Genomic DNA, 23,360 nt, shown 5'->3' with positions numbered 1-23,360 from the left:
TTTGTCCCAGCTTACCCTTCCCCCTCCTGTGTCCTCAAGTCCATTCTCTACATCTGCGTCTTTATCCCTGTCCTGCCCCTAGGTTCTTCAGAACCTTTTTTTTTCTTTTTTTTAGATTCCATAAATATGTGTTAGCATACGGTATTTGTTTTTCTCTTTCTGACTTACTTCACTCTGTATGACAGATTCTAGGTCCATCCACCTCACTACAAATAACTCAATTTCGTTTCTTTTTATGGCTGAGTAATATTCCATTGTATATATGTGCCACATCTTCTTTATCCATTCATCTGTCGATGGACACTTAGGTTGCTTCCACATCCTGGCTATTGTAGATAGAGCTGCAATGAACATTGTGGTACATGACTCTTTTGGAATTATGGTTTTCTCAGGGTATATGCCCAGTAGTGGGATTGCTGGGTCGTATGGTAGTTCTAGTTTTAGTTTTTTAAGGAACCTCCACGCTGTTTTCCATAGTGGCTGTACCAATTTACATCCCCACCAACAGTGCAAGAGGGTTCCCTTTTCTCCACACCCTCTCCAGCATTTACTGTTTGTAGATTTTCTGAAGGTGCCCGTTCTAACTGGTGTGAGGTGATACCTCATTGTGGTTTTGATTTGCATTTCTCTAACAATTAATGATGTTGAGCAGCTTTTCATGTGCTTCTTGGCCATCTGTATGTCTTCTATGGAGAAATGTCTATTTAGGTCTTCTGCCCATTTTTGGATTGGGTTGTTTGTTTTTTTAATATTGAGCTGCATGAGCTGTTTATATGTTTTGGAGATTAATCCTTTGTCCGTTGATTTGTTTGCAAATATTTTCTCCCATTCTGAGGGCTGTCTTTTCGTCTTGTTTGTAGTTTCCTTTGCTTTGCAAAAGCTTTTAAGTTTCATTAGGTCCCATTTGTTTATTTTTGTTTTTATTTCCATTCCTCTAGGAGGTGGATCAAAAAATATCTTGCTGTGATTTATGTCAGAGAGTGTTCTTCCTATGTTTTCCTCTAAGAGCTTTATGGTGTCCGGTATTACATTTAGGTCTCTAATCCATTTTGAGTTTATTTTTGTGTATGGTGTTAGGGAGTGTTCTAATTTCTTTCTTTTATATGTAGCTGTCCAGTTTTCCCAGCACCACTTATTGAAGAGATATCCATTATACCCTTAGCTCCTTTGACGGTGACTCTTTCTTGATAAGGGAAGCCGCATTGGTTTTGTTGTCATTAAATTCCAGGAAATGAGAGACCGCATTATTCCATTGCAAAGAGCTGGGCTGACAGTTACTTGCTTTGCTATCTGCTCTGATCAATGATTAATGACTGATCAAACTCACAAGTCCCCCATGACACGGTTTAGTGACGGGATTGCCACTTTGCTTTCTCTACTTCCTCGTGGGACAGGGACAGAGAAGTGTGCTAATTTTATTGTTTAAACAAACCTAACATACTCGTGATTTTTCCGCACCTCTCTTGCTTTCAGGTAGGAAGCCAAAGGGGAAAATAATCTTTCTTGGCTTCTGAACTGAAGAAGTCATCTATGGAATTCTCACAGTGAGCTGTTGGAAGGGATGTGGGATATCACATCTATCTGGTACCTTCTTCCTAGATGAAAAGGAAGCTCAAGGTGATGTGGCATTAAGACCCGCCCCAGGGAATAGTGCAGCAGAGCAGAGGCTGGAATCAGTCCTCCTAATGGCAGGTCCAGCACATGTTGAAAAAATAAGCATATGAATGGCCTTGTAAAGCACAGATACTTTGTTTTTCAACAACAACTATTTACTCATTATGTCTTTAAAAAGTTCAGCTTAATGTCTTTAAGGATTTATGGACCACTGTAACCTTCTAAGTGTAATAAATATGTGTGGGCAATACACTGATTCATTTACAAAGCAGGAATCTCATGCAAAGAAAAGGAAGAAGGAAAAGAAGGGGGGGTGGTTTACCATGTGGATTAGCTGCAACATGAGAAGATGTAGTAGTTTGTAACCTCCGCTGTATTTGCAGCCTGAGACTCTCCGGACAACTGAGGCTACACATATGGGGGAAAAAAAGTTAAAGTTGCCGTCCTTCTCCTTTTCCTTTATAAACAGAAAAGCGAAAATTCTAATAAAAATATTGGGTAAGTGGTACAATATTGCAGTACCCCATCGTGCACTGTTGGTTTAATATTAGAAGTTTTTGTTAATTTAAGTTATCACATCGATGAGTCCAGTACAGAAAGCTCATGGCTTCAGTAAGTGCTGAAATGGCATTTATTTACTCTTGATTAAAAGATAAACATCCAGGGCTTCCCTGGTGGCGCAGTGGTTGAGAGTCCGCCTGCCGATGCAGGGGACACGGGTTCGTGCCCCGGTCCGGGAAGATCCCACATGCCATGGAGCGGCTGGGCCCGTGAGCCATGGCCACTGAGCCTGCGCGTCCGGAGCCTGTGCTCCACAACGGGAGAGGCCACAACAGTGAGAAGCCTGCCTAACACACACACACACACACACACACACAAAAGATAAACATTCAGAAAATGAGAAATAAGGGATTATAGTGAGTTCCGCCCAAATGGAATGGGAGCAGAAGCAGATCTGTTCCCTTTCTGAGCTGTTTTGAAGACACAGGTGCACCTCCAGGATCTGTTTTCACCTGGATCCTAATGAAAATGAGGGTCCAGGGCATGGCAGAACCACCTGCTGGAAGGGCCCTGAGCCCCTGAATTACCCTGTGAACGAAGAGTGCCTGCTTTGATCAGCTGTATAAATAAAACATCAACCTGCGTTACGTTGGAGACCTTACGCCTTTTGGGTCAGCTACGCCGCAGCTTAGCTTACCTCTGCGGGACCTCCCACATTGCTCCTTCAGGCCTGTGTTCCAGCACACAGATCCCCCCCAGCACATGACTGCAATTGGATACCGACCGTCTCTAATGCGAGCTTCAGTCTCTCAAAAACTTTAAAATGATGATGTATTCTTAAGTTTATCGAATTTGTGTCTTTTCAGATATGCTTGGTCCTCCCTTAGGGTCTCTGGTTCCTAGCTCTGTCTCAAGCCTCTCATTAATTTCTTTAAGGACAGAAAACCTTATTTAAAAATACATTCTGTTTCAGACAATTCCAGCCTCTGGGAAGTACTGACCAGTCTGATCTGCTGCCCATGTTTGTTTTCTTCTGTGTTTAGAGGTCCTTTTATCGTGAGTGGTGATTTTCCTCGTTACTTCATCTGTGGAATTTCTTCGAGGCCTGGGCTGATGTGCTTCTGCCAGTTGCCTGGGACTCTTACCAACCTTGTCCACTTTAAACTTAAATATCCAAATGAGCCTTTCAGATCACACAGGTGGTGTGAATTCAGACCCCAATTCTGCCTGAATTCTGATTTCGGATAACGACTTCGAAGGGCAGGGTTTTCTTTCCTTTCCACCCAGTGCCAATGTCAAGACAAGAAGGTTTTGCTGCCTTTTCTTTGTGTGCATTGGGTGAGTTCCTCATTCCTCTTATTCTGATGATCTGCCCTTTGTCGGGGGCGGTCCCAGTTTTTGCGGTTATCTCCCTACCTCGAGCATGTGTTGGGTTTTGTCTCTGGACCCTGGACCCCATGCATCTACCAAAGGAGAAACTCCACATACGAGCTGGCTTTGATATTGCCTTACCTCTCAGAGGTGCATTTAAAACATCTTTTGAAAGTTTAACCTAGCCTTTTTGGTTTATTTTCATTGGGAGGGTCTTTAGTCCTCTAGACAGCTGCAAATGGACTGTTTCTGCAGCTTCTCTATGGGTTTGTGGGCCAGGCGAGAGGCAATGGTGTGGTGGGTACCCATCGCTCAGATCTGCAGGTAGTTGAAGTCTGGTTTGCTTTGCTAAGATGTAACGAGTTTCCCTACACATTATACCAAAAACAAAGAAGTAAACTCTTGGTTTGCATACTGGCCCCCATGCACAGAGGGCAGGGAGAGACCAAAGAAAGAAGCCGCCACTCCAGATGGGCAGGTGGCAGGTGGCTCCTGCGTGTGAGGAGACTCCGCCCCCGCCAGTATCTTAAAGTTTATAGGGAGGCGTTAACAGGGTTCAGTCCCGTGTTCTGCTCAGGTGGTCTCAACAGCACCTTACTCTCCCAAGGCCGTGTCCTTGGAAGAGCTCCCACTGTGGGAGTGGTGAGCACAATGTACATTCCAAGGACAGGGGAGGGGTGAGGAGCCTCTGATTGCCCGGGTCCAGCTCACAGGTCAACTGGTGGTCATGTCCTCTAGATGACATCCTCCAGTAGGACACAAAAAATCCCCCAGAAAGATGAATGAGATTTAAGTGAGTAAAGAGAGGAGGTGATGCCTTCACTCCTGCCACAGAGCCTCTGTTCAGTGTAATAGTTATTTTTCAGGACTTTCCACAGGGAAGGCCCTGTCCTGGGCCTGGAGAGCAGAGCAGGTCTCAGCACTGGCCAAAGATGAGGCTCTTGCGGTAGGATGTGGGATAACTGAGCTGTAGTCAGGGCATCATTCTCAGCTCCTCAAAGTGATGGTAAAGTTTATGTGTCAACTCTGCTGGGCCACGGGGTGCCCAGAGATGTGGTCAAATGCTCTCCTGGGTGTCTCTGTGAGGGTGTTTCTGGATGAGATTAACATTTCAATTGGTGGACTCTGAGTAAAGCAGATTACTCTCCATGATGTGGGTGGGCCTCATCCAATCAACTGAAGGCCTGAATAGAACAGGACTGACCTCCCCTGAGCAAGAGGGAATTCTCCAGCAGATGACCTCTGCCTCACCAGCTCTTCCTGGTTCTACAGCAGATGGCCTTCAGACTTGAACTGGGGCGTCGGTTCTCTGGGGCCCTCCAGCCTGCCTGCCCACTCTGTGGATTTTGGACTTAGCAGCCTCCATAATCATGTGAGCTAATTCCTTTTATTATTATAAGAAATATTATCTCTCTTTATATATGCACCCTGTTAGTTCTCCTCTCTGGAGAACCCTGACTAATACACCCAGGATGTAGATGGCTACTAAGTGTGGCTGTAAAGAAAAGACTATTTCAGTGCCCTGAGAATAGACTGGTGACAAATGGCTTCCTTTCCTCTTCCTTCCCTCCCTTCCGCTCTCCCTCCCTCCCTCCCGTTCTCCCTCCCTCCCTCCTTTCCTATCCTTCCTTCCCTCCTTCCCTCCTTCCCTCCTTCCCTCCTTCCCTCCTTCCCTCCTTCCCTCCTTCCCTCCTTCCTTCCTTCCTTCCTTCCTTCCTTCCTTCCTTCCTTCCTTCCCTCCATCCCTCCCTCCCTCCCTCCCTCCCTCCCTCCCTCCTGTCTTAGACAATGTGGGCTTCTATAAGAAAAGTACCATAGACTGGGTGGATTATAAACAACACAAATTTATTTCTCATGGTTCTGGAGATTGGAAAGTCCAAAATCAACATGCTGGCAGATTTAATGTCTGGTGGGGTCTGGTTTCTGGTTCTTTTCACTGTGTCCTCACATGGTGGATGGGGCAAAGGAGCTCTCTGAGGTCCCTTTTATAAGGACCCTAATCCCATCATGAGGGCTCCACCCTCATGACCTCATCACCTCCCAAAGGTGCCACCTTGGAGATTAGATTACAGCATTTGAATTTTGAGGAGACACAGATGTTCAAAGTATTCCCTTCCTTCCTTCCTTCCACCCACCACAATTCTATACTTGCACCACCTTGGTCATGACAGAAGCTTAAATAATCCAGTTTGGGAATCTGAGGGTCTACAATCTGGTGTCCCAGCCTGACAGGTGATGAAAATCCTTGCAAACAGCTTTGCAGTGGAAAAGCTCCTGAGGAGAGAGCATCACTATTTGTAGTGGATGCCATTGAGTTCACGTAGAGTCTTCTCAACATCCCTGACACACATCCCCCTAAAAGTTTCAGAAAACAGCTTTGTGAATATACCTCATTGTAATTAGGAAAAGATCAAGAGATGTAATATATACTTCTCTAATTTATTTAGGTAATATAAACAGGTCTTAAAGGTGTGATCACCTTTTAAAATGCTGCCTACAATTAGACTTAGTTCTAAACTTCCCATTTACTGTGTAGTATGTTAATCTGTTAACACTTAGCCACGAGAGTGAGCTTTATTATTTAATCACCACTGAACATCGTCGGGACACTGTCTTTGCCTTCCTGATCAACATAAATCTTTCTTGTTTCTGGAATCTCCAAGGAAATCATTTTAAAAGCATCATTTAAAAAATGCTGGTCAACCACCCCTATGAAGTGGTCTTGCCAAAAATCAAACCACCAATTTACAAGACATACAGAGGACAGAAGTTAAAGACATGTGGGAATGCATCAGCAAACTACAAAGGACGGGAAACTCTTCAGGAAAAACCACCTAATTTCTTCAACAAAATATTGCAATTGAAAATAAAAGATGTGGGTGAGGATGGGGGTGTGGAATCTAAAGAGAGACTTGAGAGACAGATCCTCAACCCGATGTGAGAAACTCATTTAGATACTGGCTCAAACAAATTGTAAAAAACGCATTTATGAGACAATTAGAAATTTGAACACCAATTGGATTTTTGATGACACAAAGGAATTATTGGTAATGTTTAAGGTATAATAAGTATATTGATTGTTTTGTTTCTTTGTTTGTTTGTTTTGCGGTGTGCGGGCCTCTCACTGTTGTGGCCTCTCCCGTTGCGGAGCACAGGCTCCGGACGTGCAGGCTCAGCGGCCATGGCTCACGGGCCCAGCCGCTCCGCGGCATGTGGGATCTTCCCAGACCGGGGCACGAACCCGTGTCCCCTGCATCGGCAGGTGGACTCTCAACCACTGCGCCACCAGGGAAGCCCATATTGATTGTTTTATAAAGAGTTATTTTTTTAGAGATCTACTGAAATATTTTTGGATTAAATGGTATGATATCTGAGATCATTTGCTTCAAAAATAATCTGGAAGAAGGAAGATGGCAGGGAGTAGATGAAGCAAGGTTAGTTATGAGATGATGATTTTTGAACCGAGTGATAAGTACGTGAGGATTCATGATACTGTTTTGTTTTTATGAATGTTTAAAACCTTCCTAAAAACGATTTTTTAAAATGTCGACCAATTGTCGTGATCTACAGATGTATGAAATAAATTATTGTGTATGACTCAATTCACTTTAGTAGAAGCAAACTAATATATTCTGAACAGCGTCAGGATGCCAGGCATTCGGCACATTTTCTCACCTACGTCATTTAACTTCATCTTCTTAAAAACAGATGTTGAAATTAAGATCCAGAAAAGTTAAGTTCTCTGCCTACTACTACAGAGCTAGTAACTAGTGGAGTGGGTATAAACATGTACCTATGAGGACACAGCCTGTCTAGACTTACCATGATGTTTTATAAATCCTCCTTTGGTTTAAAAAAAAAAAGAGAGAAAAGAAAAGAAATATGGAGAAGACCCCACCCAAGGGAATGTGAGTTGACCTTCTATTTTTCAACTGCCCATATTCACTACTTACCTCTTGCTCTGCTGCTGTGGAAAGTAGCTGTGCATCTATCTACCTCTTGTCGTAGGCACGTTGTCCCTGTGTTCAATTCCTGCCCCTGGGACCCTTTGTTTTTCCCTAATGCAGGGCGTGGTTCCTTTGATTGCTTTTTGCCTCCTGCTAGTTCCCTAAGGAAGCCCCGCCTGGGAGCTGCTACAGATACAGTCATGGAGACGCTTTGTTGGGTGCAAACGCCCACGTGTTCTGTGTGGAATTAGCATCATCAGGGTCTCCTGACAGCGTTGAGGTCAGTAGTCCTCAGGCTGGGAAAGAGTATCTCCCTCTGCATCTGTCCTCGTAAAACGTGAGGGCTTCTCTGTACACCGGGTTCCTGAAACAGCTCTCAGGATTGCGTGTCCCTGCAAGCAGAGGCATGGACTACGTTTTGTCTATATGGAAAGGTGGCAGGCAAAGATACCAAACGGTGAAAGAAATGACAAAGTACCAAAAGCACCAGGTTGCAGGAAAGCACTGATGGAATTGATCCTGGGAGCAGTGAGTTGGAGTTTGTTTCACTCTGATCTCTTGTATTTATTGTCCCTTGTCATATCCTGGGGATCCTACCGCTGCACAGGAAGGCTTGGAGCCTTCTGTGGGGCTGGGAAGCGTTAGCTAAACTTTCCATAGAGAATAGAGTGAAGTAGGAGGATCCCTCTTCTCCATCTGTCAGGGTGATTGATCTCTTGGTGGAATGAAACACAGATTCTATCAAAGCTTGTTTCTGCCTGAGCTCTATCTATATACCTGTTGTCATTCCTCACATGATAGATAGATAGATATGATGGATGTATAGATGGATGGATAGATAGGTGGATAGATAGGTAGATAGATAGATACATACATACACATGATGGATGGATGGATGGGTAGATAGACAGACAGATAGATAGAGAGGCCCCTTTATCTCCGCTCCTCTCCAATCCAGACTTTCAGCTGAAATAAAATACTTATGCCGAGGATGTAGCAGTGGAGCCCACCTGCCCTGGGCACAAGCACTAATGGCTGTGTCGTCTGTAGAGGATTTTAAACACAGTACTGGAATGGACTAAAATTATGTCTATTTATTATCACCATGAGCTTGCAATTCTAAGCAATGTCAGTGACAATTGCTGTGGTTATGGTTGGGTTTTAGTTATGTAAGTTTCAAATGAGCAGATTTTTATTACTTGTTTGTTCATAAATACTGTTTCACACATGGAAGTTAATTCAGAGAACTCCCAGTTGTACTGTCAGCCTCAAACATGTGTGGACTTAGCGACACACCTTTGTGTTGAGAATAAGTTGGTAATAGCTTGGAGTCATTTGGGCTCACTTTGGACACAGGGACTTACTCCAGCCCCTGGAGCACAATATATTTTTATATTTAAATAGTAGAGTCAAACAAACCATGATAGCCAGAAATTGGAAAGGCAGAGAAACAGACCCTGAGTTATTTCACTTTCCTCATTCTGTGTGCACACCTGGAAGTTTTCATTAGTATTTTAATAAAATTTAAACCAGTGAAGCTGTGTGAACTGGGAAGTATATTTTTGTTTTGCAAGAGCAATTGTGAGCTTGTGCATGAAATATTGTACTGAATACAATCATATCTCTAAAATGAAAACGTCTTTTTAATTGTCAGTTGCTTTATTTATTTATTTTAACATCTTTACTGGAGTATAATTGCTTTACAGTGTTGTGTTTGTCAATTGCTTTAAAACCAAAGAATGAATCAAGAAATTGTTCTTGATATAAAGTAGTAGTTGCTTAAATTCTACCTTTGGCAAATATTTTTATTTTATTAAAATTTACTGATTGTTGGGGCTTCCCTGGTGGCGCAGTGGTTGAGAGTCCGCCTGCCGATGCAGGGGACACGGGTTCGTGCCCCGGTCTGGGAAGATCCCACGTGCCGCGGAGCGGCTGGGCCCGTGAGCCATGGCCGCTGAGCCTGCGCGTCCGGAGCCTGTGCTCCGCAACGGGAGAGGCCACAACAGTGAGAGGCCCGTGTACGGCAAAAAAAAAAAAAAAAAAAAAAAATTTACTGATTGTTTTTATAACTGTATGCTTATATAATACAAGGAAAATGTCGTGTTCTGCATTTCTTCTCTGGCTTTTGTGATTATTAATTTAGTTTCATGATTATCACTATAAAGAAGTTTCCGGGTGTGTGTGTGTGTTACAGTGTTTTGGCCCAGGTGCCGAATGTGTGAGGGTCCCCCCCGTTTATGACCCCCACTGCCCCGGGCTCTCTCGCCTCTGCCCGTCTCTACACGGAGTGCAGACATAAACGCCGTTCACAGATCACCTTCTCCGTGAAGCTTGCTTGATTCAATTGCACCCAAATGATCAACTATCCCCTCGTTCTTTGCCTTTACTCTTCTTTGTACACTAGTTTATTCTTGCGGTGAAAGTACTGAACTTTAATGATTTGGGCTAAATTTCTCTGCTACTAGATGATGAGCTAATTAAGAGCGGGGACTATAGCTCATTCATCTCAATATCGCCAAATCCTAGCTGAATCCCTGGCATATTTCGATGCTAAATAGTCACTCTTGGAATGAGGGAGAGAAGGAAGGGGAAGAAGAACGTCGTGGTTCTTGGTGGCTATTAAATTGGCTCGGCTTGGAGACTATATTCTTTTTCTTTTAAATAAGTTTATTTATTAATTTTTGGCTGTGTTGGGTCTTCGTTGCTGTGCGCGGGCTTTCTCTAGTTGCGGTGAGCGGGGGCTACTCTTCATTATGGTACGCGAGCTTCTCGTTGTGGTGGCTTCTCTTGTTGCAGAGCACCGGCTCTAGGTGCGCAGGCGTCAGTAGTTGTGGCTCGCGGGCTCTAGAGCGCAGGCTGAGTAGTTGTGGCGCACGGGCTTAGTTGCTCCGCGGCATGTGGGATCTTCCCGGACCAGGGCTTGAACCTATGTCCCCTGCACTGGCAGGCGGATTCTTAACCACTGCGCCACCAGGGAAGCCCCGGAGACTGTATTCTTTGTACACCTTTTCCAGTCTCATGCGCTCAACAGCTCTACAGACCCCCATCCCACGGTGACTCCCCCCACTGCTGCCACACACACCTCCGCTAAGGGGATGGGTAGGTGCATCAGGTGGGGCCAGGTATGGGTGACGGCAGAAAGAGGTCCAGACTTCTAGAAATTATACAGAGTACCTGAAACGTCTGGTAAGGCACAGTCACTCTTTTTTGAGAATTTAAGCTTAGGATGATTTTAAGTAGTTTGTGAATGAAGCACTAAGAATGATCTAAAAGGAAAAGCCCAACCCGATCAACCCCATCCCATGAACTTTGCATTAGCTGAATATCTACTGGGGTCCAAGCCCATTCTAGGCTCTGTGAAAAGTACAGAGAAAGAAGCATTTGTTCACTGTAGAAAAATTAGGAAATCCAAATAGATGGAACTAAGATAAGAAAAAAATGTTCATAGTCTCACGATTCACAGAGAATTGCCATTAGGACTTTGGTTTCATATCTGTTTTTCCTTTTTTAAAGATTTTTTGATGTGGACAGTTTTTAAAGTCTTTATTGAATTTGTTACAATATTGCCTCTGTTTTCTGTTTTGGTTTTTTGGCCACGAGGCATCTGGGATCTTAGCTCCCTGACCAGGGATCAAACCTGCACCCCCTGCATTGGAAGGCAGGGGGTCTTAACCACTGGACCGCTGGGGAAGTCCCTGGTTTTATATCTTTAATTTGCCTCTTGCTTTCTGCGTTTCTATGCATATATGTCTATTCTATACAAAGGGAAATAATAAACATCCTGCTTTGTGACCTGATTGTTTTTTCCATATAATAATGTATCGTCAGCATTTTCTGTGGTATTGCATGCTCTTTACAGTATTATATTTAATAGCTGACTAGTATCAGCCTGTACAATTATAATTTATTTAACCCACATTCTATTAATGAATATTTAAGTTTGTCTTGAGCTTATTTTTACTGTTAAGAACAACACCTCTGCTGTTTTTTTTTTTTTTTTTAAATATTTATTATTTGGCTTCACTGGGTCTTAGATGCGGCACGCGAGATCTTTGTTGCTGCGTGTGGGATCTTCGTTGCAGCATGTGAGCTCTTAGTTGTGGCACGTGGGATCTAGTTCCCTGAACAGGGATCGAACTCGGGCCCCCTGCACTGGGAGCGTGGAGTCTTACCCGCTGGACCACCAGGGAAGTCCCTGTGCTGTTTATAATCATTGATGAATCAATGAGCAAATGCTCCATCACGTCCTTAAAATGAATTCCTGCAAGTGCAATTGCTGGATCAGAGGTTCAGAATTGATAAGATGTAAGTAATTGGTGGCCTGACCAGAAGTGTTCATATGGGTCTGTTACTATCATATAATAAGAGGCCTGACCCGGAGGGAGGGGATTCCAGGGTCAGATCCTACCCCAGTGAAGTCACAAAGGACCAGACTCTCCCTTGTTTCCACTCTGCTGTCTTTTGTGTGTTGGCGATGTCTCCCGTCACAGGTAGTGACAGATGCATTCTGTACTCCCATGGCAGAGCCCAAGCCAGAAGGAAAGGGCCAGGGCAAAGACTTTCCCTTACACTGTCTGCTCTGTTATCAAGGAGGAAAAGTGACGTAGAATCTCCCCACAGACTTTCTCTTACATCACGGCTCACCTAACCATCCCCGGACCCGTCGGTGGTAAAGGGGAATGGAATTGTCCTGACCCAGTTACTTCAAGAGTGGCTTCTCTTCTGTGGCTTGGCACAAGCCGCCCAAAAGTTATTCTTCTTTTTAATGACTGCGTTTTATTCCATTCCACTGTTTGGCTGTACCATAATGTATCTAGCGAGTTCTCTGTTGATTGTCAGTTATGTGGTTTGAGGTCTTTTTCTTTTACAAACAGTGCTTTTGAGAATATTCCTGGGCATACATCTTTTTGCACACGTGCGATTGTATCTGTAGGATAAATCCCCCAAATGGAATTGCCGGGTTATGCTGGGAGACACTTCTCCCACGGACCTCTCGCGTTTCTATGTGTCTTGTGAGCAATGGCGCTCATAGCTTTTGTTTCAGATGATTTTCTTGAGGATATTTGTGTAGTAAGCAGTCTTGGGAGCATCTCCTTCTGGAGTGAAGGCCGTTTGCTTACTGTCCAGTATAATAAAGATCGTGTCCCCCTCTGGAGTGATGGTCAGGGAGTCTTACCACCTATTATAAAAGAATCGGGTTCCCTTAGCTCAGAATTTGCCTCCTATTATGTAACCCAATGTACATACACACGTTACCTGGCAGTCACTTTGTTGTCTCATGGGATGTAAGTTTTGGGGAATAAGTGGAAATGCTGATACTCTTGAATAATAAAGTATCATTTTTCTCTGGCCCAGGAGTCTTGTGCCAGCAGCTAAGGAACTGTGTCAGGCTGACTTGTGAGCTTTTGAGGGTAAAATCTCAGATCTGTTCACAGATTTTGATGGTTTCAATGAAGAAGATGGGATGCTGACAGAGACGTGGCCTTCTGTAGGAGAAAAGATGAAGGCCCCAGGGGCTGATTAACAGGATTTGACTGAAGTCCTTGGAATTAGCAGCAAAATGGTGGAGGAACATCTTTGAACTTGGTTTATAAACATATCAGCTCAGTGTGTGGGTACAAGTCAAAAATGACCCACGGCTATGCTATAGCCATTGGGAGTGGCCTTGAAGGACAGCAGAGAGGGAAAATCCTCCCAGTGGGAAGAACTCTGGGTGTTGAACCTGGTTGCCTACCTTGTGCTGAAGGAGACGTGGTCTGAGGTTAAAATATGTGTTGACTCAACGTGGCAAGTGGCATGGCTAGCTGGTCAGGGTCCTGGAAGGAGTGAGGCTGGGAGTCTGGGGACCAGGAAGCATGGGGTAGAGACGTGAGGATGGACATACAGGAATGGAATGACATGTGAGGGTAGTTTTATCACATGTTAACACCCCCCAGGGAACAACCGACATGGAAGGGGCATTAATGGTTTGCGCATTTGACCTTGATCAACCTCAGTGCTGGCTGGACATGAACAGGGTGGCCACGGCAGGAGAGATGAAGGCTGTGTGCGGACCTCTAATCACGGACTCCCTCTTACCAAGGTGATGCCGGATGTGCAAGCTGCCAGCCACAGAGACCAACGCTTAGCCCTTGACGAGGATTTCTGGGTGCTTATGTAAAATGTGTTATAATTTGGAGGATGGCGGCTGAGGCTGGGAATGGATGGAAAACTCATGAAGCTGTGGGTGGGATACACAGAGGGGCAGATCGGAGCAGGGATGTGTGGAGAGGGAGAAATTGCAAAGCCTGTGTATTTTGGAGGGGACGGAGGCTTCACGTTTGGGGTGATAGGTACAGAATCTTTGGGAAGCATCTCAGTGATTCCCAGGGAGAAGAGGGATTTGAAAAGAATCAGTGTTAGAGGAGCAACGTACACTCACGATAACAGTTCAGATCGTGTAAATGTATAAAGTAAAAACTCGAAAGCCCCTTTTCACTGCACTGTGGCATTTTCACCCTAAATCCACTTCCCGAGAAACCACTACAGTTGACAGGGGTGGGCCCTTCTGGAGTTTCCCCCTCATTTAGGGGGAAGGGGTGGGTGCAGGACTCCTGCAGTGCGGAGGACCACTGGGGTGTCTGAGGACCCCCTCCCTCTCCATCCGTGTGCTCATCGGGCCACCTGCCCCAACTCAAGCCTGTCCCTGGGGGCAGGTGTGTCTGCAATACCCCATCTGCAGACCACAGGCAGAGTGGAGGGTTCACTGCTTCTTTCTTTGGAAGGTAGGTGTGCCATGATGGCCTTGAGGTTCGAGGACAACCCGACTGTCTGGCAGTTTTATTTCTTGGAAGCTCAGACGTGATTGGAGAGTCAGAAGGACGGGAGGTTTCCTGCCCTTCTCCGGAGCTGTGCTTCAGCCTCTGCTGGCAGACAGCAGCCGGCCACATCCTGTCTAAACCACTGTGACGTTTTGACTTGAAACAGAGACGCTCATTCCATGCTTACGCCTGACCACTATGATCCATCTGCTGTGGCTTTGTCATGATTGATGTCACTCACTCCACTGAAGAAAAATCCCAGGAGCCTCACACATCAGGAGCTTGAAGGGAAGCACGTGTGAAGTGTAAAGGGGAGAAATATTCTTCCCAGCAGGGCGTCCCTGCCCGGGGCCCTGGACTCAGGCCACTGCACAGAGCCCCAGCCTCACGATGACCTGGGAAGGTGTCATACGCAAAGGTTGGGAGGCCAGGGCAGTTCTCCAAGGCTGGCTCTGTGTGCTCAGAGCCATCACCTCCTGCAGGCGTGGTCCACAGCCGGCCTCTTGCCGCTTGAGACCCACTTTCCCCGCGTCCTAGCTGGGTGTCTAGCAGGAGGCCGACGGCGGGTGTCTGATAGATCTTCACAGGGGGAAGCCTTTCAACAAATATTTATTGAGCCCCTTGTATGTTCTAGGTGCTGGGAATTCAGTAGCAAATAAAACGGGCAAAAATTATTCACTCTGATGATCCCCGGTAAATGTCAAGTCTCATTTTCTTCCTCTCTGGTATATTCTATAATCTCTGTATTTATATCAATTAATTTGGGACCCTGAATAGGGACCATTCTTATTCAGGCCAACAATGATGTATTAAGAGTCTTCTGTTCTCTCCTTTTGCACTCACCTGGTAAAATCCCAGCTCTGGCTGAATCCAGTGATCTATTTCCTTTGTATGTGAACTGAACTACTGAATATTATTGGAGAAACACCCTTGCACTGACGGGTTTCACAATAAATTGCAAACCTTAAATGCAAGCTCAGCTCCATGTAGAAATTCTGTTTTGCTTCCCTACTAGGTTTTCCACCAGCCAAGATGTGTACTTTTCTCCTTCTCCTCTTTTGCTCACTCCCCCTCTTCCTGACTTTTTTTCCCCCAGTTAATTATATTGTGGCTTTGGGAACACATGATCAATTTTTATAATACAACAAGAAGAGTTATAACGAAATTAACATTTAATCCTTGTTCAATGCTATTTTCCTCTGCTCTACCTTCTGCTAAGGGCTATAAAAATATGCGGTCTTCTTGATTTATTTTTTTCAAGTTTTTTCTTCCTTTTCATTAGCTTTAAAATGAACTTTTAATAACCCTCAAAAGAGAGGATAAGTTATTTAATGTCTCTGAGCCTCAGTTTCCCAGATTGTAAAAAATAAGTACAATAATACTTATATTTCATTGTTGAGAGAGTTATATAAGTCTATATGTAGAATTATAGATATATAGTATATATATATAGTCTATATAGAGAGTTATAGATATATAGTATATATATATAGTCTATATAGAGAGTTATAGATATATAGTATATATAGTCTATATAGAGAGTTATATAGTATATATATATAGTCTATATAGAGAGTTATAGTTATATAGTATATATATAGTCTATATAGAGAGTTATAGATATATAGTATATATATATATAGTCTATATAGAGAGTTATAGATATATAGTATATATATATAGTCTATATAGAGAGTTATAGATATATAGTATATATATATAGTCTATATAGAGAGTTATAGATATATAGTATATATATATAGTCTATATAGAGTTATAGATGTATAGTATATATATAGTCTATATAGAGAGTTATATATATGTCTATATATATAGAGTTATATAAGTCTAAGTCTAGTGACTAATAAGAAGAAAGGAAAGAAGGGGAAAAGAAGGAAGAGAAAAGATAGAAAGAAAGGAAGGAAGAAATAAAGAGCCTGTAGAGAGGAATTAATTACATGAGTGACAAAGTTGCCGGTGGCTGAAATGATCTGTTCAGAAATGAGTCAGAGGTTTCTCAGAATGACATCTGAAATAATGGAGAAAGGTAAATCAAAAAAAAATTTTGGTGTTATAATTTCAAATCTACTCCAATGTTCTTGTGGGACAGGTACTGTAAACCTATCAACTTTCAGTCTTATGAAGGCTTAAAGAACTTCACCTCTTCTGTTGCTTGAAAAATAGTAACTTCAGAAAATCACTTTTTGAGAGTCATCTAAAACTTTTCTGATGTGTTTTTGTGACACCAGCAGCCAAGTTTCTTTATATTTGTTGTCTTCTTGAACTAAAGTTGGATTGTGAGGCTGGGTGTCAAGGCAAGGGATTGCAGAGTACTGAGTGGAAGAGGGGGAATTGGACCCATTTAGATGTCATTGCACAGGGGTGAGCGGGGTCCGTGTTCTCTGGCCCAGATCTGGATAAGGCTTGTTAGCACCCTTGGGCTGGTGTTTGGAATGACAGTGCTCCAGTTTGCAGTTCTGATAACTCTCGCCTCCTCTCCGCCTCATATCGCTTGAATCCAGGCTGGTTTCCTAAGCAGACTGTGAAGCCCTTTGAGAGCAGGAACGGTTGGGGAAGGTCGGTGTCTTCTGTCTTGTTCATCCTCACGTCCTTTTCTCCACGTCTCACCTGGCAGGAGTTAGCCCAATGTTTTGCACGCCGTATGTACTTGCTATGTAAATAATTTAAACTTCCCATTTTAGATACGAGGAAACAATTTCACATAGAGATTAAAAAACAAAACAAAACTTGCTTCAGGTTGCACAGTAGGACAGGTGAGGATTTGAGGCCAGGATTGTTAACTCTATGACTCTCCAAGACAGTTAAAAGAGCATTAGTACCAGTTCATTCCATTTGGATGGCTATCATGAAAACAAAAACAGAAAATGACAAGTTGTAGCAAAGACATGGAGAAACTGAACCCTTGCGCATTGCTGTTGGGAATGTAAAATGGTGGAGCTGCTGTGGAAAATAGTATGGTGTTGTTTTTTTTTTTTTTTAATTAAGCATAAAATTATTCAGAAATTCCACTTCTAGGTATATGCTCCAAAGAATTGAAAGCAGGGACTCAAACAGGTCCTTGTACACCCATGTTCATAGCAGCATTATTCACGATAGCGAAAAGGTGGAAACAACCCAGTTGTCCGTCTGCAGAAGAATAGATAAACTGTGGTGTACCCATACAATGTTGTTCAAACTTTAAAAGGAATGAAATTCTGACACATGCCACAACCTGGGTGAAACCTGAGGACGTGATGCTAAGTGTGATGAGCTAGACACAAACAGACAAGTGTTGTGTGATTCTACTTATATCAGGTGCGGGAAGTAGTCAAATTTACAGAGACAGAAAGTAGCATTGGAGTTGCCAGGGGCTGGGGTGGGGCTTGAATGGGGAGTTAGTGTTTAATGGGTATAGTGTTTCAGTTGGGGAAGATGAAAAAGTTTTGAAGATGAATGCTGGTGATAGTTGCACAAAATGTGAATGCATCTAATGCCACCGAACCGTATACTTAATGGTCAAAACGGTACATTTTACGTTACATATATTTTACCACAAAAAAGAAAAAGATCAAAAAAGAACATCAAGAGATCATAATTGATCTGAATTTGGGGGGTTCACAATTACTTTGAGTCCATTAAAATGAATCCTCTTCCTACAAATATGCACACATACATAAAAGCTTCAGCATATGATTTTTAAAAATAAAATGTTTTGGTTTTAAACTTTCAAAATGAATATGTACAATATTGAAACTGAAGAGCACAAAGAGCAAAGAACACAGGAATCATCCGTCATCACAAGGAGTTTACGTCTGACTTTGCCCTTCTGAGTTCTCGTATGTGTTTAAACACAATTGAAGACATATTGCTACATGGTTAAGCTCACACAGTATGTATCATGCTTTTTCAGACATCACAAATATTTATCAAAGCCTCAAAGTCATGAGGTATGTGCATACTTCTTTGGAGTATATACCCAGAAGTGGAATTTCTGAATAATTCTATGCTTAATTAAAAAACAACAACAACAAAAAACCACCATACCGTTTTCCACAGCAGCTCCGCCATTTTACATTCCCAACAGCAATGCTCGAGGGTTCAGTTTCTCCACGTCTTTGCTACAACTTGCCATTTTCTGTTTTTGTTTTCATGATAGCCGTCCAAATGGAATGAACTGGTACTAATGCTCTTTTAACTGTCTTGGAGAGTCATAGAGTTAACAATCCTGGCCTCAAATCCTCACCTGTCCTACTGTGCAACCTGAAGCAAGTTTTGTTTTTTTTTTTATCTCTGTGTGTGTGAGTGTGTGAGTGTGTGAGTGACCTGGAAGGATTTCCAGTACCTCAGGGTGTGACGCCAGGGACTTCACCATGACTCACCTGCAAGGTCACCCCTCCAGACAGCATTAAATAAGGCTTTCCAGTTACCCTGTGACCTGCAAGGTCATAAATCCTTCCAGGAAAATTCAGGGAGAGGTTTGACATAGGCCTGAGGAGGGAAGAAAACCCTGTGTATGGATAGCACAGTGAATAGAAGGGGTAGTGTGGACGTAGAGCTCCCAGAGAGAGAAGTATGAGCCCACAAAAAGCCATGTGTAGATTTTTTTTCTTTTTTTTTTTGCGGTACGCGGGCCTCTCACTGTTGTGGCCTCTCCCGTTGCGGAGCACAGGCTCCGGACGCGCAGGCTCAGCGGCCATGGCTCACGGGCCCAGCTGCTCCGCGGCATGTGGGATTCTCCCGGACCGGGGCACGAACCCGTGTACCCCGCATCGGCAGGCGGACTCTCAACCACTGCGCCACCAGGGAAGCCCGCCATGTGTATTTTGATAACTGAGAATACACACGACAGCAACTCAATCAGGAGAAAGTGTAATCTTGCCTTTCATGGAGACAAACATTTTTTTAGAATTAAGAAAGGGCAGCAGGAGTCTGAATAAAGATGTTGACAAAGTTAAATTCAAACGCCGTCTTCCTTGGTCTTCCCTGGTGGCGCAGTGGTTAAGAATCCACCTGCTAATGCAGCGGACACTGGTTCCAGCCCTGGTGCGGGAAGATCCCACATGCCGCAGAGCAACTAAAGCCCACGTGCCACAGCTACTGAAACCTGTGTGCCTATAGCCCGTGAGCCACAACTAGTAAGCCCACGTGCCACAACTACTGAAGCCCGAGTGCCTAGAGCCCGTGCTTCGCAACGAGAGAAGCCACCACAATGAGAAAAGCCTGTGCGCCACAACACAGAGTAGCCCCGGCTCACGGTAACTAGAGAGAGCCCACGCGCAGCAACGAAGACCCAACGCAGCCAAAAGTAAATAAAAATTTTTTTTAAATTCTGAAAAAAAACCCACTGCCTACCTTTAATGATCAATTTAAAGTGAGATATAAAGCAAGAGTGCAGCAAGTATAATGCTTCTAAGGGAGCGATCAGATCATCCCGTTGAAACATTAGCAAGAAGGTATGTTTCCGTTTGCTTATTTGACAGTGTTTTCATAGAGCACAGCCAAAAGAGATGCACACATTCATCAATGGTTATCAAGATATAAATATGAACACACCTGTGTAATTCCTTGAACTTCCTCTGCCCCTCTGCTGCTAACCCAATGAACAAGTCCTGATGTATACTGCTCAAAAGTGACTTAAAACTCCATGTCTAAGGTGCTTCTTTTCTCCTAATTATAATAAAAAGACCCCATCTGAGAGGTGGATTAACAAAGGTCCTTCCTATAAACTGACAAATGGACATTTGTAAAGGGGTTATTTTACTACCTCTGCTCTTAATATGCTGTGGGCACTTAGAACTTGTTTGTCCTTTAAATACACACCAATATTGACTAAAGTACACACATAGAACCATAGCCACAGTCCGAATTTGTCTAACAACTTATGTGATGTCCCCCCTCCTTGTGACCATTGGTGTACTTCTCCGAGAGATCAAGTTGAACAATTCCATTCTCAGAAGGTAATTATGCCTGTGAATTCACAGGGAAAAAACCAACCAACCAACCAACCAACCAACCAACCCTAAAGTGTGTTACCTTACATTCTCTACTTTTAATATGGGTTGTGCAATTCTAAAAATCTAAGAAGACTAGACATTTCAGATGTTCATATAAGGATCTAAGATAAGGACCAGAGCAGCTTAGAACAAACTGTACTACAATGTAATATAACCAAGGTGCTCTGGAGAGCGCCTTCCAAATAGGAACATTCTGGCCCAGAACCCTTCGCTTTCTCCCTGCTGTCAACCCAGTGGGCAACTCTATGCATCTGTAGTGCTTAGAGGGGATTTCAACAATTTCCACAAGTCCTTTTTCAGAAGACAGCCTTTACTATGAATCTTAACACAAAATGTACAAAATAGCTTACCAACTCTACTTTGGTCAAGCTCTGGCCACCTCTTTAACACCTAGGAAGGCCAGATGCTGTAAAATGAGCTCAGTTGTCCATGGTATACACCACATGCATAGCAAAGTCAAACCAAATGCAGACCCAGGGGGACAAGGGCCAATTCCCTGGCCCCCCGGCTGACAGGTTATCCCAGAGCCCGCTGGTCTCCCCTGTCATCCCCCTCCTCTCAAACCAGAGCACAAATGCAACGTGTTCCAAGAGGCCCTTTGGCCATGCCATTTCCAAAAGATGATACTTCTTCTGGATTTTAACGAAAAGACATTTACAAAGCATGTTACTTTACTACCTCTACTTTGAACATTTATCGGGTACTTGAGAACATCAAGAAAGATTAACTACCTCAAAAAAGTCTTTGTAGTCAACTCTGCATTAGTGAAGAATAAAATGCACATGGTTATAATGTGAAAAGACCTAAATGTGACCAATCTGGCATAGAACCCTTCTTCTCAACTCTGCCTGACCTGCCTGAATCTGGGGCTTCCATAGACCACCTAGAGCTCATTCTTGAACCTTCTAGAGATTCACGGAGTGCAGGTTTAAAACTCCCCTCCTTAGAATTTTTTTGTGCTTCTTACTGGTTCCACCATTGAGTCACTAACAGAGAGAAGGCTTTTAGCTAACTCTTTTAATACTTTCCAAGTGGGGCTCTGCCTTGGAGAAGGGCATTTCCAGTTACTGAACTGTCATTTCACCCTGGTCTCCAGGAGAGAAAAGTGTTTGACTCCCAAGCCTCCGGCATTTTTGAAAGAGCTCTAGGCCACAGCCAGCTGTACTTTGGCAAGTCCTGCATTGCCTTTCTTTCTCTCTTTCCTTTCCCATGGAACCCACTCCTTCCATCCATCTTTCCAACTTTGCTTAATCAATAGCAATTCAAGTTTTATTCTCTTCTTGAATGCACTCTCTCTGTGAAAGAGTCTTTTCACCAAGAATGTGGTGTCTGACTGCTATCTTGCCAATGGGTTCAACAAAGCTCTCCATACTGGGTAAAATTTTTACCGACCCCATTCACTCATGCCTGTTCTTCTACACTTGGCTAAAACCTACAACATATCCATGAAAGTAAAAGGGATGAAAAATATCCCTCCCCAGAGGAATCGAGAAATATCTTTGACATAATTTCATAAAATTATTTCTATTTGGCTACCGGTTTTTCTGGAAGGCACTAATTCAGATAGATCCATGCAAAGCAGGTCCTACACCTACATATATGAAAACTCTAAGTGACTGTGTCTAGTCAGGTCACTTATCAAATGTTAAATAATCTGAAGTTTGAAAAATGCAGTTAATGACTTCTACGTGCTGAGAGCTTTCACAAAACTAAGAACATAAATATTAATTGCTCCTTGTCTTCAGAGTAGCATATAAGAAACTAGGAAGATCTTGGTTCTGTTTTCAACTTTTTCTTTAAGGGGATTATAGTGGATCGTTGCCCTTATGTGGGCTCTCTGATGCCATGAGAAATCAACAGGAAAAGAAACATGCACAAAATCAGGGCCTTAAATACCACAGAGCCAGGTTGTGTATTTGCTCTTGAAGTGGCAGCTGCCCAAAGTGCAGAACTAAGAAACGGTCCAAGGCCGGCAGTTTGCCCGTGTTCCCGCTCCACAGGTTCTTTGTACCAAAGCCAGGGGAAAAAAAACATCTATTTTCTTCCACTTTTCCTCCTGCAGTTTTTTACTTTCTGTTCCCTACTTCCTCCACCAGCTCCAAGGGAGTCAGCAAGAGCTCCACACACAGGTAGAGGAGAGGGCCGATCATTGGTGTGCTTTGAAGGGTGCTGAGAAGGTTCTTCAAGCCCCAAATTCCCTTCTGCCAATATGACTGAAGTTCCCAAGGCTTTGTTCTCCAGAGGAGTCACCCAAGCAGTTATCAACTACTGAAACACTTGTGAGTTAGTTAATAATTTTTCTTTTTATCAGGCCTCTGAGTCGAGATTCCTTCCCCCATCACCTGTTTCCCCCACATTGTCCTTCCCTTTTCCTCTTCATCATGTCATCTTTATATGAAGGTTCTGGAACTTCACCAGGAAGGACATTTGATGTAAGGTGAAGTGGCCTCTGACTCTTGAGAGGAGACACAATAAGCATTCAGGGGAATTTAAAACAGAAGTGGAGGAAGGAGTGCACTGGAGACTGTGCCGACCGAGAGAGATAGGAGGATCTAGGCTGGCTGGCAGGTACCACTGATGGCCTGAACGTTGGACAAGAGGAAAGCAGCTGTCCAGGTGGGAATCCTCCTCTGGACTATTTTCACCTGTGCAGTGAAGGGCAATAGCTCCATTATATATTCTTCCTATACCAGTGGTTCTCATCTTGACCACGTGTTAGGATCATCAGTGGAGCATATAATGTCCAATGCCTGCCCCACACCAGAATCTCCAGGAATAGGACTTGTGTATCAGTATTTACAGTTGACCCTTGAACAACATGAAGGTTAAAGGTGCCGACCCTCTATGCAGTCGAAAAATCTCCGGATAACTTTATAGTTGGACCTGTGTATTTGCGATTCCCCATCCACAGATTCAGCCAACTTCAGATTGTGAAGTATTGTATTATGCATTTATTGAAAAAAATCTATATATAAGTGGACCTGCGCAGTTCAAACCTGTGTTGTTCAAAGTTCAACTGTATATTTTAAGCTGTCCAGAGAATTCCAATATGCTGGCAAAGTTGAGAACGACTGTTGGATGCAACTTTAAAATTTATTAAGTACCTTCCCTGT

The sequence above is a fragment of the Phocoena sinus genome, chromosome 2 (assembly GCF_008692025.1).
Source record: "Phocoena sinus isolate mPhoSin1 chromosome 2, mPhoSin1.pri, whole genome shotgun sequence".
Taxonomy (NCBI): domain Eukaryota; kingdom Metazoa; phylum Chordata; class Mammalia; order Artiodactyla; family Phocoenidae; genus Phocoena; species Phocoena sinus.
The sequence above is the reverse complement of the archived record's forward strand: the minus strand, read 5'-3'. Positions refer to the sequence as shown.